The sequence below is a fragment of the Equus asinus genome, chromosome 10 (assembly GCF_041296235.1).
Source record: "Equus asinus isolate D_3611 breed Donkey chromosome 10, EquAss-T2T_v2, whole genome shotgun sequence".
NCBI lineage: Eukaryota > Metazoa > Chordata > Mammalia > Perissodactyla > Equidae > Equus > Equus asinus.
The window spans coordinates 69889615-69909062 of NC_091799.1; positions in this window are offsets into that span (position 1 = coordinate 69889615).

Sequence of the window (19448 nt, forward strand, 5' to 3'; positions counted from 1 at the left end):
GCTATAGTTTAAAATCGAATGGCATTTTTGGAGAATGTCAAGAGATTTCTATGAACCTCATCAGCAAAGACCGTGCTCCATCAAACAAAGGAATCAGATCAAGAACGGAAAAAAAACACACACACACACACAAGAGAAAGAATGTGGACATTCTCTCTCTGTTTGAAAATCGAATGTGAAAGGGTGAAAATAGTCTTGTGTTTCTGAGGTTTTGGTAAAAATCTTTGTCAAAGAATAATTTTATAGAAAGAGAACGTAATAATACACATAGTATAAGTATAGAAAAATATTTTGGGTGAGAAATAGTGATATGCAGTGAATGTTGAGAGTGGTTCTCCTTTGGGAGGAAGGATTATGCGTTTTCATCTTCTATGTTAAGTATTTCTGTAATAATAGGATTTTGAGAATTAATAACTGCTTCTATAAACAACGAACCTTAATTTAGGCACAGAGACCTGAATCGGAACATACACCATGTCAGTTCTGCAAGATATTGATCAAAGGGTTCTGAAAATCTGTTATATGTCATAGTTAAGGAAACTGTTGATGGCAAGATTTTAAGGCATAAAGTTGTCCATATGAGAGAATTTACAAAGTGGTGACATATGGAGGCTTCAATATAAATAAAAAAAATGTGTTAGGATTGTGTTTGTGACATGGACATATCACCATCCCCTTTACTCAAATCTCTTTCCCTGGTTATTTGGACTTTCTCATAACCATTTTCATAGTTAACACTGGTTTTACTACATTCTTGGAATGGGGGTGGAGATGGAGACAGGAAGGAGAAGTCTTAACTGAGAGAGAAAGTATTCTTCAAGGCAGGCCGTGATCTGCAGAAATCTCTCAGAGGTGTCTCTCTAAGCACTCCTGTTCTTAATTTTTGTTGAAACCATGCACACTCCTTTGATGTCCTGTGTCTAGTAATACACACCTTCTTCCTTTCCAGCCAGCCATATGAACTTATTTACATCACAAGCCTCTGCCAGAGGCCAGGAAACAGATCTGTACAGTATTTCCAAACACGCTCAAGAAAGGAAGTGGCCCAGTAGTTTTCATAAAAGTCAATGACATCTAGCAAATGGCCTTAGAAATATCTAGGAAGGACTATTCACAATTGCTTCAACCTGACATGACAGTACCTGTCTCAGATGAAATTGCACATTACTGGATGGTCTTTTAAACATTCATCCAAAGTCATGCCGTCAACAAGACAGTTTCAGCTGCCCAGAAACACAGATGTTAAGTGGTGATTGTGCTTTGAAATAGAAATAAAGTCAAGGCCCTTCTATTGCTTTTGAGTAAGTCAAGCTGTCTAAAAAGCAAAACAATTGAAATGAAAAACGTTCTTTTATAGTGCAGTTTTTTTACTCACAATTTACCTTGTGCTATCTGTGCGTGCAGTCCTATCTATTTATATAATTAGGAGAGAATTCTAAAAGCAAAGTTCGTACATAGACTTGCTAATCAATCAGCTGTATAACATCAGGTCTTCACTCACCTTGTTATATTATATTAGAAGTAAACTGTTAACTATAAAAACAATTGTATGCTCTGTAGGCAAGCATAAGATTATTAACCGTTCAATTTATAAATTAAACAACAATAAATGTGCCGTAATACATCATACATTGATGGCTCCAGTTCTTAAAACCAGGTCTTCCTTTTTTTCAAAACCCAGAAATTTTTGGATTCTCAAAATAAGACTTCCCTTTTAAATTTCATCACTTTTAATTCTTATGTGCTGAGTTTAGACATGCTCAATAGTAGTAGGAAGCATCTTGCTGTCAAAGCATTTCTTTGCTCAGTTGCATTCTTTTAACAGGTCTCGGGGTACAAGCCTCCAAAAGGCAATTTGCTCCCATAATCTGTGCCCCTGCAACGTCTCCATCCAGCAGCTTGGAGTGCCTTTCGTTCTCCTGTGTTGAAATCACCATTAGGTCTTCCTAAATGAGAGGAGAAGCCTCACTCAGCATTCTTTCCCCACTTCGGGGTAATAGTGACCTTTCTTCATTGTTTGAGGGCTGCCGCACCTCATGATTAATCTACCAAGAATGTAAGACTAATGTCTTGTTCTAGCACTGACTTTCTAAGGGAGTTTGGTCAACTCGGGCGTGTATGTGTGTGTATGCGTGCATATATATTGTATATGTGTATTTGTATCTTTAGAAGAGAAATATGATTTGATTTACGTAACACACTAATTTTAAAGGGACAGTTAATTTTTAAATACTAGTGAATATATTCTCCATGAGTTGTAGAAAGTTGCAGAGTTGTAAACCTCTGAGGTACAATTTAGTCCAATACTGTTTTGTCACGCGAAGCACTGATAGCCTAAATCCTGTTTACTGAGTCTTAGGCAGTTGCTCAAGTATTTCAAACATTATTCCACGCTTTTAAAAATGAATTAGGGCAGCTCCTCAGAGACTGTGTTAATAAGACTTTCTAAAAATTGAAAACCAAAAATTTAAAATAATCATCTGAATATATCCAAATACCTAGATGTTTGACATTACATATTAAAATGCTCGGAGATTCTTGTAGAGAACCCTCATCCTAATGTTTGAAGTCAGGTAGCTATAGTCTGTGTCAACTATGAAAATAAGCTTTGGTCCACAAGTGGCCTTGACTTTGCCCAGAGCTTATAAATGATCAGTGTGTGCTCAAAGGAATCAGGCAACACGCAATGGAAATCAGGTATCATGCCTTAGAGACACAAAGTAGACTCTTCATCACCTAAACATGGAATTTTATGTTTGGAAGGAGCACAAACTGCTATTTTGGAACCTTGGGTTAGGTTCCATTGAATGGTAAATATATGATAACTTGTCTTTTTTTTTTTTTTTTTACAATGCCTCCCTACCTTTGTATCTCCCCTTCATCAAGTTTCATTAGATATTTCTGTTCTAGCTTCCAAACTTAGCGAACCAACCATGCTGTGTTTCCTCAAGGCCCAACTCTAGGCTCTTTTAAAGAACTTAAGCTGATTACTTTGTCCACATTAATCAACACTAGTATCTTATTTCATTACCCTTTCCGGTTAAGCTATTTGCAAAATGTTGATGATGGTCCTCTCTACATCAGCTTCCAGACTGGTCACCTGACTGGAACGTGAGGAGTGCAGAGTGGATTTAGAGAAAAGGATCCTTAATTCCGTATATTCACCAGGCATTATCCATAGATGGGATAAATTCTTTACTTTGTATTAAAAAATAGCTAATATTTGTTACTTACTTGCACGAACTATGTAATTTAATTCTCACAACAAGTCTAGATATTATCTCCATTTTATAAATGAGGTGTCTGGGACCTAGAGTGATTTAGTAACTTGTTCATCATCAAACAGGTAGTTAGTGGCAGAACTGCTTTCCACCTAGTCAGTATGACTCCCAAATTCTTAATTACTACCCTCTATTACTTCCAGTGTAAAAATTATTAGGTTGAACCACATGCAATTGCCATTTTTCTAGGTTGAGAATACCCGAATATTAGCAATTTCATGATTCAACCTTGTTATTTCTTAACTATTAGCTTATATAAAGTACTAATTCATTAAAAAATATAATTGAATCTAGTGTATTTTAGCAACATGTATTTTCTCAGATGCAGAAATTGAAAATATAGCTACTATCTTATGGGGAGTATCGTAGCCTGGGTTTCCTAGAAAATACAGCTGGAGACAAAGATTAAGTTCTTTGACTTAATTGGAAGGTGAAATCTCAGAACCACAAGAGTAAGGGAAAAAGAGAACGTGAAGCAGGGAAGAAAGAAAAGATTATAAATTAATGAGCTGGTTACAGTTTAAAACACACACACACAGAGCTGGTTATTCAGGCTTACAGGGTATCTTTTTGTGCACGAAGTATCCAGAACAGTCTGTCAATGAAATGAAGACAAAGGAGTTCATCTGCTGGTTCCTTCCCATTTCCTAACTCTCCCCGGTCAAAGTTCAACCCTTTCAGGTTAAGTTATCTGGTCTCTCTGGGCAGATCTCACATTTGTCATGTGAGTCTGGAAGTTGTAGAAGCCAGAGGCCACGATGGGTTCGTACTGACTGGACCATATCTGCTATGGGTTGATAAAAGGTTGACTAAAGGTGGTGCTGATGCCCAGTTCTCGTCGCAGGAGATCCTAAGACAACCCATAGCGTTAGTATACGAGGCCAGGGCAGCAACTGCTGGGGTGATCCATGGAGGAATCAGCTGAGGCCCAGATGGCAGGGTGGACCAAGAAAGTCTGGGCAAGATGATAAACTAGATCTGGTCTGGGAGAATCTCAATTTTATTTGAAGGTTAGAAGAATTCCTGATAATCTAAACAGCTGAAAAATCACAGAGAAATATGGTCTTTTTCTCCTGTTAACAGATTGATAATTGTTTCCTACTTCTTTTCTTGGGTTGCCTTATTATCAGTCGTTCCTAATGAAACCATGAAGTTTGAACATTATGCTTTTAGAAGTAATATATCCTGCCCAAAACAATAACAAACAAAAAAACCTCGAATCTACAATTCAGGAAAGAGTAATTAAGACTCTTGTTTGGTACAAAAAAGGGGAGTAGCATCATTCATAAATATCCAGGGCTCATCTCTATTTGGGAAAAGATGTTTGTAATTTTTAAAGCTCACTGATAACCATGAGTTTGCCTTTTACATTCATTGGAAAGAGAGCATCTCCCATGACACAGTGCCCCCAAATACTGCTGTATGGAATAGATCTGAAGAAATACTCAGTTACCCAGACAATCTTGACCACAAGTCTATTGTTGTTGGATGCGTCCCATTTCAGTATTGGCTAGAACTGACCTTTCGTGGTTGATCCACCATTCTGAACAGCCCATGGCTTGAGGTATTAGGATGTCAGACAAATTGAAGGAAATATAATCCTAGAACACAATGTATTGCTATTTTTTTTTTCTCTCTTTAGATAGGTTTTCAAAAAGAGCTTAGGGATGAGAAAGTTGAGTGGGAAGGAAGAGACAAGAGGAAGGACAGTAAAAGGCATTTTCCATAATCCCATGTTCTGGGGTTGCCATTAGAGTGAGCAGCCTTATGACAGCTGCCAATACCATTGTCCCTACGGCCCAGCTCACTGATGTTAGGACAATCTCTTCAGGTGGAGAACAAATGACAAGATGATATGTTTTGTCTGCCTGAGTAAGGAGCCTGCATGTAAATACAACAGAGTTACTCACTTTAGAGAAATCTTGCTTTGTTGTTTGGTGAACAAAACTCCTTTTCCTATCTAAGGTCTGCCACAGGACGCAGACATGATGAGAAAGGTTCCCACACCTGTGGTCTTGGTGTACCTGGAAATCTCATTTACTTGGAATGTTTCTTTTAAAACTGCCATATTTTCTAGTTTTAAGACTATTTGTTAACTTTAATTGTAATTCACTGTGGAGCTGGCTAAACTTCAATAGCTGAAAAGACTAAAAATATAATTATATAAAGAATGGGCAAGCTGGATCAGTTTAGAATTGGCTCAGATTTTCATCTTATTCTTTCATGGCCCCAGATTTGAATATTTCTTAAAGTTTAGAGCAGAATATTTTTTAAAAAATGTAAAGAGGAAAATGAAACTAATTCTCAATATTCTGCAGTGATATGACAAGCAACAGCATGATTTTTTTTAAAAGTTCATAGTAAAAACTTGGACAATACTTTATGTCCCTGTAATTGCCCCCTTCCCTCCCAAATTACACTGCTTATTTGGGACCTTTTTCATTCCTCTGTGTTCGTTTTTGAAATATTAGGAACACGGAAATGGTCAAAATACACCCAAGTTGAAGGAAAAGACTGAAATATGAATATCTGGCTACAGTTGACTGATTAGACTGTGACAAAAATTAAGTCCTAGAAACAGCTTGGATCAAAGTCCTGGAGTTTTTATATGAAATGTCAAACCCTTAGAATCATTTAACTCAATCAACATTGTTATTATTTTTTCTAACACTGGATGCCTGGCCAGTGATGGGCAGTTACTGGGAATGAGAAGAGAAGGTATGCATTTTGTCATTGCCCTTGAATAAAGCAAGATACACAGAAGCAAGATATGTCAGGATACACGGAAGATGACTAGAGAGCCCAGGCATGCTCTTCTGCATTCCCAGAACAGTTCACACTTTGCCAAGACTCTTTCACTTCAAAACAACATAGGTGGGTCAAATGTTATTTTCCTCATTTACCTATAGGAAAACTGAAATTCCAAGGGAATACTTTACTTGCCTAAGATTATACGAGAAGTAAGTGGTGTGTGGAACTCAATATGAATAAGGTAACATATTTTTCAGAGTGGGCCTCCAGTGGTAATGGGCACAGATGTTGTCATGAGCCACCGGGCAGGACACGACCATTTAGACAAAACTGCACACATAAAAAAAGTAGGTAGGTTAATGGCAGCTCTTTATGAATCATCCTGAGTGAGCTGTTTGCTCTGCTGAAGCTGGAGCTGCTCAGCTGGTGTTCCAAAGTTCTAGCACATTCATTGCTAAAAAGAGGCATGAAAATAGGAACAGACAATTAGTGTACTGAGTGTATATGTATAGACGTGTACATATGCATATATACACACATACATTCAGTAAGCCCATACATACATTTTTGTGCCTTATCAATCATCTGCTTTGTGCCAGACATTATTCTGAGTGCCAGGAGTACAGTGCTAAACAGTAACAGAAGAAATAATAATAAAATAAATATACATTAAATTCCCAATAATATACAAATCTTTTGTCTCTGGCAAAAAAAAAAAAGTCTTAAATTATAAATAAAAAAAAAATCATAATGGACATTCACATACCACTCATGAAAACATAAAGTGGGACCAACTTTATGGAAAGAATTTTGGTAACATGTATCTAAAACATTCAAAATGTGTATAGCTTTAGAGCCGGCAGCTCAGCTCCTAATAATCTATCCTGAGGACATAAGGATGTGCTCAACTGTGTTGTGTATTTGAAAGTTGGTAAGAGTAGACCTTAAAAGTGCTCATCACAGGACAAAAAATTTGTAACTATCAGGTGATGGATGTTAACTAAATTTAATGTGGTGATCATTTCACAATAGTTACATATATCAAATCATTATGTCGTACACCTAAAACTAACACAATATGTCAACTATTTTATTCAATACAATAAAAAAAATGAGGGTGTCGACCAGATCAGGAATTGCATATTTGTGGCCTGAGGGACACTGGAAGCCCACAGATGTGTTTTGTTGAGGCTGCATGTTTTGCTTTGGTTTGTTTTTTTGGGGCGGTGGGTGTATTAAATTTGAATTCCTTTAAGATGGCCAATTCAGGCCCTGGCTCCATGACTTCTTATTGTCTTAAACAAGTCTGACTCGCACATTTATTTACTCACCTGGTCCCTATAGACTCTTGAGATTGCAAACTTGGGATTAATTTATCTCTGAGACCAATGTCAATTATGTTTATTTTCCCTTGGAATTCCTGAAAAAAAAAAGTGATTTGCTCAGGATTTAACTTCCAGGACGTTTACAATAGCATTGTTTATAACTATAAACTTGAATGTCTGACAACAGAGGTAATAATAAGGATAAGGCTAATGAGAGTTATGACATCATACTTGCAACGAGTCAGCACTATTCTAAGTACTTTACAGATATGAATGCATTTAATGCTTACAGCAATCTTATGCAGTTAAGAACTATTATTACTCCCATTTTATGGATTAGGAAACCACAGCATAGAGAAGTGAAGTGTTTTGCCCAAAGATTTAAGTAAAGGGTAGGACAAAGATTTGATTCCAGATAACCTGCCTTCAAAATACCACTTCCAATCTGGCATTGATAGCCTACTGGTTAAAGTTCAGTGCTCTTACCACTTTGCCCGTTGGGGTTTGCCTCCTGATTGAGTGACGGCACCACCCGTGTCAGTTGCCATGCAGTGGTGGCAGCTCACACAGAAGGGCTTACAACTTGGGTATACTACCATGTACTGGGGCTTTGGGGAGGAAACCCAAAACCAAACAAAATACCACTTCCTAACCAGTATACTTGATTCTGATATGTTCATAAAATGAAATTCTATTCAGCCATTAAATATGATATTGGGAAAGCATCCAGAAGAACATAATTTAAACTGTTTATAGTTCTCTTGATGTATAAAATCATGAGTATTCTTTTATTTTTCTCTCATTTAAATTTTCTAATAATTGTTTAATATGTATATAATATTTTCAAATTAAAAATAAAAAGTTATTTAAGGAAGAAAAGGAGCCAAGAGAAGATTTTGTATTAGAACAACTCAAGCTGGGCTTCCTTCTCTGGCCTCCACTGTGACATGCCGCCTCTAGGTGTGCACAAGCCAACTGCAAGTACCTTTCCTTCCAAAGCTTCAAGTCTAGTCTAAAAGATCTTGAATGCTCATATTATTCTTCCAATGCAAACCATACATTTTGTCACACCATGAGCAATAGAGTATGAGTGTCCCAAGTAAATCTAAGAGGACAAAATAAAACGCTTAATACTCCTCCTCAGAGGAAGGAGGTGGAATTAAAACTGTGAAGATTCACGAGAAGTCCTCATGTTATTGTGATAGATACTAAAGCAGCAACCCTATAAGTCATTGTCTTTGAGGTTCTAGCCACAGCACACTAAGGACACTACCTCGAGGGTTTGCTTATTTCTGGAATATTGCTTTATTCAGCTCTGAATGTGATAAGAAATATTAATCCCCTTTGTGGCATCTATGTGATCTGGGCACATGGGAATAATAGACAACCTCCAGGAGACATGGTTGGGAGGTCCAGGCCATATATATGCTCAATCTTTTCAAGACTAGACCCTCTGAATATGGTGTGAAGGACCACCACTAAACGGTAACATCAGAAAGTGACACCATGGATCCCAACTGGTAGTGGCCTCTAAGCCTCCAGAGTTCATGTTTTTACCTTCAAACACATCATATACAGAAGGAATAAAGCACCAGTGAAATGGAAGTGTTGGTTAGCTCCATTGCAAGAGAAATACGCAAGTCTGAAAAAAGTTGTCTGTTAATGGACACAAATGTAAACAACTGAGATTGCATGAAGAGCCCATAGTGTTGGGACCAATGTTGTACCTTGAGTTATATTTCAAAGTCCTTGTTATTTTGTAATTTCGATGTTGTGAAAAATAAAGTTCAGAGGAGCCCAGTAAGTTTCAAAACAATGGGCACATGCTAATTTCTGTAATACATCAGTAAGGTGCACAAAGGTAGGCAAGGCTAGTTCTTACTACTTTTTAATTTCAGAGATGTAAATGAAGTATTTTCTGTAAAAATCTTGTAATTTGATACAGGAAATATTTCCTTTTAGGTAATATATCACAATAATAATGATGTAAGTGTCCATTGATGGATGAATGGGTAAAGAAAATGTATCTGCTTATCTATCTATCCATCTAACCACACAATGGAATATTATTCAGCCATAAAAAAGAAGGAAACCCTGCCTTTTGTGACAGCATAGATAGACCTTTAAGGCATTATGCTAAGACAGAGACAGATTATACAGTATTTGGAATGTGGAATCTAAAGAACCTGAATTCATAGAAATAAAGAGTACAATGGTGGTTGCCATGGGCTGGGGGTGGGGGAAATGGGGAGATGTTGGCCAAAGGGCACCAACTTCCAGTTATAGGATGAATTAGTCCTGGGGATCTAGTGTATAGCATGGTGACCATAGTCAACAATACTGTATTACACATCTGAAAGTTGCTAAGACAATAGATCCTAAGTGTTCTCAGCACACACACACACACAAAGGTAATTATATAAGGTGATGGAGGTGTTAACTAACCTTATTGTGGTAATTATTTCACTATATATACATGTATCAAATCATCATGCTGTATACCTAAATTTACACAATGTTAAATGTCAATTTTATCTCAATAAAGCTGGAAAAGCATTAATAAATATTATATTTTAGACAAAGTATTTTAGTAAGAATATAATTATAAAAATGGAGAGAAATTTATCCCAAAGAGGCAAAACTTGATAAACAATACTTAAAATATTTTACATTGGGAAATGTGTATTAAAAATAGAAAATTAGGATGCCTGAAATTTTGGATTAAATTGACCAAAATAGCTTTAAAATGCTCAAAAGTTAGCAAAATAGAAAGTGATATCTAAAATGCAAACATTTTCTAGACATTGTATTGTTTAGGAACTGCTGTCAATGCAACAAGTAGTTCGTAACTATCAATTTGGCACCTGTGCATTTTGTAACCAATATGATCTGATCCACGAACTCAGGAATCATTAGGTGGACAAACAATCCTTTGCCCTTTGAGCACGAAGCCCAGTCTCTCCTACTTCCAAATGCCAGGTGAATAGCCAAGTTTATGCCTGCCATTGGCACTTACCCACCTCCATCATTGTCACTTACCCATCTCCATCACTGTCACTTACCCACCTCCATCACTGTCCCACCTCCGCACTTACCCACCTCCATCACTGTCAATACAGACTGGTTTCTTCAGTGATTGCCAGAGGCTTGTCCTCTTGCAGTGATGTCTTGAGCATGAAGTACCTTGGGAACCAGAAGTGTTCCAGACCAGCAGGAGCATCACTGTAAGAGGACAAGTTTTTTCCTACTGTCCTGGTGAATTATTAATAGCACCCCTTTCCTATTTAAAAGTATCAAGGTTTAAAAAGAAATTACACGGTCGCCTTAGCTTTAAGGTTAGTGTACTACCAGTTCACACTGCAGCTGTTTCCCCCTCAAATTATACTCACTTAACTAGAGTGGCTGTTTCCAGAGAGCTTCCAGCCTCAACTGGGTTGAAACTAGCCTTTACCTGTGAATCCTTAGACCTACGTTTAAGCCTGAATCCCAAGCTTAGATTCCTCCCTTCCTGAGGGTAATGTTATTTCAGAGATCTCCTCCTCTTATCCCTCCTGGGCCTTGTGGTCTTGATTCACCTCAGCAGGTCATCCTAACTTCCAAACCAGGTTTGCAGCCTCCACCCTAAAAGCCTCTTGACTCATTGTGGAAGTGGATCTATTGCATCTCCTGTGATTACCTTTTCACACCAGCTCTCACACAATGTAGCAGGTTTCATGGAGTCCAAAAGGATTCTGTAGTAGCTAATCCTGGAGTAATGGGTGTCTTCTTGCTCCCAAGAGCAATAACCACGAGGGCCGTCCACTCATTCGACCCTTCACAAGACAATAAAATATCAGTTTTTCTCATTTAAAACAATACCTTACTCAACAATGAAAAGACAACCCAATTAAAAAATTGGCAAAGGGTCTGAATAAACAGTTCACCAAAGATGTATAAATGGCCAAGTAGTACGTGAAAAGGTGTTCATCACCATTAGTCATTAGGGTAATGCCAATCAAAACCACATTGAGATATACTCATACCCATCAGGATGGCTATAATAAAAAACTAGATAATACACGTGTTGGTAAGGATATAAAGAAATTGGAACTCTTGTATGTTGCTGGTGGGATTGTAAAATGGTGCAGCCAGTTTGGAAAACAGTTTGGCAATTCCTCAAAAGGTTAAACTTAGAGTTACCATGTGACCCAGCAATTCCATACCTACATATATACCAGGAGAAATGAAAATTCATCTCCACACAAAAACATGTATACGAATGATCATAGCAGATACTAAATAGTAACCAAAATGTGGAAACAATCCAAATATCCATCAGCTGATGAGTGGATAAATAAAATTTGGTATGTTTATTCAATGGAATATTATTCAGCCATAAATGAGAATGAAGTACTAATTAATGCTACAACATGGATGAACCTTGAAAACGTTGCGCTAAATGAAAGAAACCAGACACAAAAGGACAAATATTATATGATTTCATTTGCATGAAATGTTCAGAATAGGTAAATCTATAGAGGCAGAAATTAGATTATTGGTTTCCGGGGGCTGGGAGCAGAGAAGATGGGGAGTGACTGCTAATATGTGTAAGTTTTCTGGAGGAATGATGAAATGTTCTGGAATTAGATAGTGGTGATGTTTGCCCAACTTTGGGAATATATAGAAAACCCACTGAATTGTACACTTTAAAAGGGTTAATTTTGTGGCATGTGAATTATATCTCAAGTTTTAAAATATGCTGCTTCAAATCATTGGAAAATTTGGTTATAGTTCAAGACTCATGAGTTAATGTTAATATATTTTGAGAGATGATGTTAAACTTAGAACTAGAGAGCGAGAGAAATATTCTGCATCTTTGGTTTGCTAAATATCCACTCACCCTGCCACCCCATGCACACACACACACACAAACACACACACACACACCCCATACAGATTTTGTATTATGCTTCCATCACATGTAACGTAATTATTTCCTTTCTGGTTGGTCTACCCAAATAATCCCACTACAACATGAAGACATTTTTCTTTTAAAAACATTTATAAAATAGCTTAAGATTAGTTATTGTCATCCCTTTTTCATAGGGTTTCCATTAAATAGTGAGAATCTTGTCATTTAAAATATGATGATATTCACAAAAATTGATTTGGATATACTTTAATACGTGACAGAAGGGTCATCACTGTTTTATAATCGGTCTTCTGAAAGGAGTTGCAAACTGGCAGCTCGCGAGCAATATCTGGACTGCAAGGGTGTTTGGTCTTAGATTTTCAGAACGTTTTGTAAATCAAAAAATTTATAAAAATTCTGAATTCCTGGCTTCTGAAAAAAAGTTAGAAGGGCTGGTACTTCAACTTTATTTTCCTCCAAGAAAGTAATAGACTGGAGCTAAGAAGTGGCTGCTCCCTTTGGATGGGCATTCAACCTCTACTTTGCCATAATCCCTGCCATTCCATATTGCCTCTCACATTCAGCTCCATGTCATACATTTACATCAACTCCCTGATTCTATAGCCATGGCTCTTGTCAAGTTTATGACTTTTGAAAATTGGAGTTTATCAGAATTTTTGCTCTTTTCTTTTCTTTTTTCCCCTTACCATTTGTCTTTTGTTGTTTTTTTGTTGTCTCCTTTCTTCCTCTCTCCTTCCTTCCCTCCTTGCTTTCTTCTCTTCTTTCTTTCCTTCCTTCCTCTCATTTTCTTTGTGCATGTAATCTCGTGTTTGTCACCTAACTAGCTCAACTTCAGAGACTAGATTTAGGCTCACTAATCCCTTTATTTTTTGGTCAGCGTAGCCCAACTTGGGTAAGGCCATACATAGAAAAACTCCCCAGCTTCCCATACAGATCAGGGAGATTCATCCCTTTCTGTATTATATTAAAATACTTACTACTTTCATTAAAATAGTATCAATAAAGGTGTCTCCATTTCCTCTCCCACTTTAACTAAATCAATCACAGTAATGACTTTCTCTGTTGCATTATCCAAGCTGAAGCACAAAGCAGAGGCACTAAGAGCTTGGAGTGGCCAATGAGTTTAAGAATATTTGATAATTTTCATAGGGAAAGTTGGGCTGTCCTTTACTTAAGAGGTACAATTCTCACATTATCTGGTTTACTAAGACAAAAGACACTTAAATGTGAATCTAACATGGTCACACATTTGGTTTTTCTAGGAGACTCAGAGACTGAGCTTAGTGTGTGGCATGTTTACTGAGGAGCGCCTTGGGATCAACACCTGTGGAAAGGAGAAGTCAAGCTTTGATGCAGCCCCAAGGACAGCCATGGATGACCCCGTAGGAGCTCTGGAGCTAGAATGGTCCTTCAGAGTTGTTCTCCATTAGGCCAGGATGACCAATCCTTTATACTCTCACACCAATAAATTATTAGATGTCAGTTGTTCCAGGAAAAGTTGACCTTGAGTGAGGACAAATTCTGCAGCTGAAGACAGTCCCTGAAGAGGTTAACAGCTTTGGGCACGTACTGATGAAACCTCCAGCCACTGGAACAATAGATTCTTCATTGAAGGGGCATCTGGGTGGTACATTACAGTCACCACCACAAATCACATATAGAGCTATGACTTTTAAGCAATCAATGAATCAATCAATAGGTGGTTTATGCACACAGTAGGCATTTAAGGGAATGGCCTTTATTTTGTTTTCAATCACTTGATGTTTGAATTTTAAGTCTGTTTTCTTCTCTGTCTTGATCTTTCTTTTTCATTTTTAAGCTGGGAATGGAATGTGCACACCAGTGTAGAATGAAATGCCAACACCATAAATGTCAACTCCTGAAATCATAATTAGCCAGTCCACGAATCCTCTCACCTAAATACCAACACCATTAGTGGGACTGAGAAAAAAGCAAAAGGAAGCCAAGGAAAGCTGCTCTGGGAACATCCCTGATCTCAGACAGCATGAGCTCTTCAGGATGTGTCTCAATCGTGATACATCTGCTTGGGGCTTCAGTAACTGAGTTCTTGTGAGTTTGAGTGATATTGTGACAGGCAACAGCTCTTCTGCATCTGGCCAAGACTCTGATGGATAAAAGGCTTGGTGAGCTGGCTGAGTGAGGAACACTTATTTCTCTGTTCATTTTATCCCTTTCTCTCTCTTCTCATTCTCTGCAACCCTCCCAACAACATGTCCTAATGTTCTTGTTGCATTTGAAAAACTCAAACAATAACCATAAATCCTAATTTATGTAATCTCCAAAATATCTTTAAAAAAAATCCTTATGGGATGCCAAACTAAATACATTGTCTCCCTTCCATGCTTCATTTGAAATGATTTACACAGAATCTCCTTCAATATTAATCTTTATGTTTCAAAGACTGAGATATTTGCTTTGGTTTTGAAATAGTCTCATAATCTTTGTCTTCATAACTACACTTAGTGTCTTTGCAAATGTCAAGTCTTTTACACGAGGCTTTTCTTTATTTTATTAAACACTAAATATGTATGCATGAATAAAAACTTCATTTACACTTTCATTAAGCTTTATTATTTATTTATTATTTATTATTAAGCTTTCTAAAATTTTATTTCAAACATACTCTGGACATTAGTAGGCTCACTATGCGTGTAGTCATTTAAAATAGGCCCTAAAACAGATTTATATTCAAATTCAAGACTGCCCAAACCACCACATGGACTTGGAATATAAATTTAGGCCAGATAATCTGCTTTTTACACCTTCTCTGCAGCGGATTTTGCTCTGAATCCTTTTCCCCACTTTATTTATTTATTTTTTTGGCGAGGAAGATTGGCCCTGATCTAACATCTGTTACCAATCTTCGTCTTTTTGCTTGAGGAAGATTGTCACTCAGCTAACATCCATGCCAATCTTCCTCTATTCTGTATGTGAGGTTCTGTGACAGTGTGGCTTGATGAGGGGTGGGTAGGTCCGTGCTCAGGATCCAAACCCGCAAACCCTTGGCTGCTGAAGCAGAGCACATGAACTTCACCACTATGCCCCTGGGCGGCCCCCTCACTTTATTTCTTTAGGTGTGGACTTTTTGTGTCTCTGTTTTTAGTTTGAATGCCTCTGATATTTAAGAACAAATCATTCTCATCAGTAAAAACTCATATTTCCCCCCAACTTCCAGTTTGCACCAACTGACCCTTTTGTATCTCCATGACCTCTGCAGTCCAGACTACTTATAATGTGTTATTAACCAGCAGGTTGTTCTTAGTTAAAATACTTCAAAATTGAAAAATAATAAATCATTTTGGAATAAACATTCCTCTTTATACTTGGCACTTTTTAAGATATTGACAAGGTCTACTTAAAGGCAGTTTTGCCCACTATAAACTTAGTTCTCTTCATCTAGTCACAATACATATGGTTGTGATAGTCATAAATGTAGCAAGACAAAATGAATGAAAAGGTAATATTGATTAAATACAGATCAAAAATGCCAATGAAAGCTTGCATGCCATAGGACATTTGGAGATGATTTCTATTTAAGTATTTGACTTTGATTTGTCAGTGGGCTGGACTGTAATGGGTGCGTATAGCTTAGGGACTGTGGAAAGATTGCTATAAAATAGTTTGAGAATGGAGAAATTAAATGACAAATAGAAATCACTCACCTATTAAGTTTTATCATATGCAAGAGGCAACCTTTAAAAATACATGACTTTTGTTGCATCTGCTAAGTTAGAATAACTTATTTCTCCACTCGATGCCACAGACTATATCTGTGTCATTCCATTTTTTGCTTGCAGAGAAATGCCAGATAAATTAGGGGCAACGAGCCCCCTACCTCCCATAATCAATGTTCACAGAGGGAAGAGGAAAGAAAAGATTTACTGATGACTATAATTTCATGACCAAATCACTGAGAAAATACTTCATTTCCAGAACACTGACATAAAAAGAGAGCAAACTCACATTTCTGATGACTCAGTGTTGGCAAGGAAGACTACAAAGGCTTTTTCTAAGAGTGAATCATATGGTAATGTCATGTTAGGTGGCAAATCATTTAATTACCCTTAATAATTTACAATTCCAGTGGTCAGCTTATATGTTGCAGATGTGAGATGATAAAAACACACTTAGTATTATCACACAACATTCTGGGCTTGCTCTTTCTGTAAAACCTGAAGGCTTTTCTCTGTTTTCCACACACTAGAGATGAGTAAAGAACTTCTGCTACTTTTATAAGACTCTGTCTTCAGTCCCTGTCTTAGTCTGTTCAGGCTGCTGTAACAAAAATACCATTGACCGGGTGGCTTAAACAACAAACATTTGTTCCTCACAGTTCTGGAGGCTGGGAAGTCCAAGATCAGGATGCTGGCAGATTTCTTGTCTGATGAGAGTCCACTTCCTGGTTCACAGATGGCTGTCTTCTCACTGTGTCCTCACAAGGGAGCTCTCTGGGGTCTCTGTTTTATAAGGGCACTAATTCCATTCATGAGAGCTCCAATCTATTGACCTCATCACCTCCCAAAGGCCCCACCTCCAAATACCATCACACTGGTGACTGACTGGCTTTCAACATGGTAATTTTGGGGGGACACAAACATTTAGTCTATAACAGTCCCCTATGTTACATTCACTTTTTGTTTTTTTGAGGAAGATTAGCCCTGAGCTAACATCTGCCGCTAATCCTCCTATTTTTTGCTGAGGAAGACTGGCCCTGAACTAAGATCCATGCCCATTTTCCTCTACTTTATATGTGGGACGCCTGTCACAGCATGGCTTGCCAAGCAGTGCATAGGTCCACACCTGGCATCCGAACTGGTTGAAGCAGAACATGTGAACTTAACTGCTGCACCACTGGGCTGGCCCCTACATTCACTTTTTTTGTTTTCACTCTTCACCAGAAAATAACTCAAACAATAAATTAAGATTGCTATTTTTTTGAGTCACTCTCTATAAATCCCCTCTCCCCTCCAGTTTGTGTTTGGAACCCCGTTAGATGCTGTGAAAAATAGAATTAAAACGTGTTTCCTACTGGGGCTGCCCACGGCCTATAAATTCTTTGTGCAAATTTGAAAAAGGTCCCCCTTCCCCTGGTAACCTTGCATTAGGGCCTAAGGCTGGAGGACAGAGCACAGGCCAGATTTCAGGCCCTGCTCAGCCCTCATCTGGGCCCCTCTGTGATATGACCTGACCAGCAACACACAGGGTTTGTTTCTACCTTCTGTTCAGGAGTCTTCACTAAAGTTGGGGAGAATCATAGATAGGCAACAGCTAGAACATTGTGCAGTGTGTAACAATATGTGGGATAATGTGGTATGAACTTAGAGTAAAAACCCAGAGAAGATGAAAACACATTGGAGAGGAGTGAGTTTCTACTTTAAGTAAGAATTTCTGATTTTTTTTTTTGCTGAGGAAGATTTACCCTGAGTTAACATCTGTGCCACTCTGTCTCTATTTTTTAGTATGTGGGCCACAGCACAGCATGGCTGCTAACAGAGTGGTATAGGTCCACACCTGGGAACTGAACCCAGGTCACCAAAGCAGAGAGTGCTGAACTTAACCACTAGGCCACCAGGGCTGGCCCAAGAATTTCTGATTTTATTTGAAAACTTGTAAGTCCACTTGGGGCTTGCTAAGCATGGTTCAAGATAATGCTTGCTACCATTTGTTGAGAAGCAGAGGCCCCTTTCCAAAGTGTGTGAGCTCCTGAGGTTCAGGTCCTCTCTAAAGGTGAAGGAGGGGACTTTCCAAATGACTGACATTGGACTTCCCACCACGTTTTGGCAGATGGAAGTTCAAGCTGGTTCTAATTAACTCTGAGAAAATCAAGAAATGTGCCAGCCGTTCTGCTAAGTATTTAACATACGTTCGCTCAAATGATCCTCAAAATACTCTTATGAGGAAACTGATTTTCAAGTCATCTTTGTTTTTCAGATGAGGAAACTGAAGTTAAGTAACTTGCCCAAGGTCGTCAGCTGGTGAACAGCAGAGCCTGAATTCAAACGGAGGCAGCATCCACAGGTCTCACCATCTGGCCACACTGCCTGGCCTTACCAGGTCTGATTCCGCAGGTCTTATATTTCACAGCAGGCCTACAGGCTCAGCCAGCAACTGCATGAACTAGCAGTCCCAGCACAAATCAGACAGGCTTATGTTAAAATATTGGTATCGTGAACAGAGTAAAAATAGCAATATATCAATATCAATCGTGTGCTTGTTATTTCTTGAGATGGACAGATACTAAACTGGGTTATTATGGCTTATAATCAAGCTAAGCCTGTGTACATATGACAGATGTGTAGCATGTCATCAGCGCATACTAATGATGACATCCATAAAGACAGCTCAAGTGGTTTTCAAAGCCCTTACAGGCTTCCGTGATCCTATTTGTTAATTGTTGATTTTTTAAGTTAACATTGATTTTATGTCTTTCCCGCATTTATTTGCCCTTCATGCCTCTGTTACTAACCAGGAAGACGGCATGGGTGTAGGGGTAAGAATTAAGGAATGTGAAATTACCTCCATCCTGAATGTCATAGAAGGGAGGCCACAGAATTTGTCATCTATGCTGAGATCCTTTTGAGGGTAAAAGGGGATTCTGTTACTATAGGCATGAGCCATGTCTGTCCCAGGCGAACTGGGAAGTGCACCTCACATCTGCCTTATCTGGAGTTGCTTTTCTTTGTACAATATTTTAGTGCTTGGTAGTGTATCCATTTCCATATATGGAATATAATATCTGTTTTACTGTATGCATTTGTATAATTTATAAAAATAATTTCCTGAGCATCAGCCGCCATAGGCTCAGTCAAATAGCCATCTCGTTCTTGCTGGTCCATCTTTTTTTTTTAATATTCCTGTTTGAAGTTTATCAAGAGTCCCTCGACCCCAGCCATATGTATTTTAGTTTATTTTATGAATTGCATTTTCCAAGATTTGGGTCAGAAAGTCAAAGGTGAGAGGAAGAGCTAATCAGGGAAGTCAAGTATAATGTGCAGCTCTCCCAAACGAACTCTTGAAATGCTCACCCCTCAGTTGGGTCTTCATAGCCATCGATAATGTATTCAGGCAATCTTCCTCCTGCCTCTGCTCTCTCTACTCCTCCTCCGTGCCCCCCATGCTCACCTTAATCTGTCTACTAGTCTCTGAAATATCCTACCC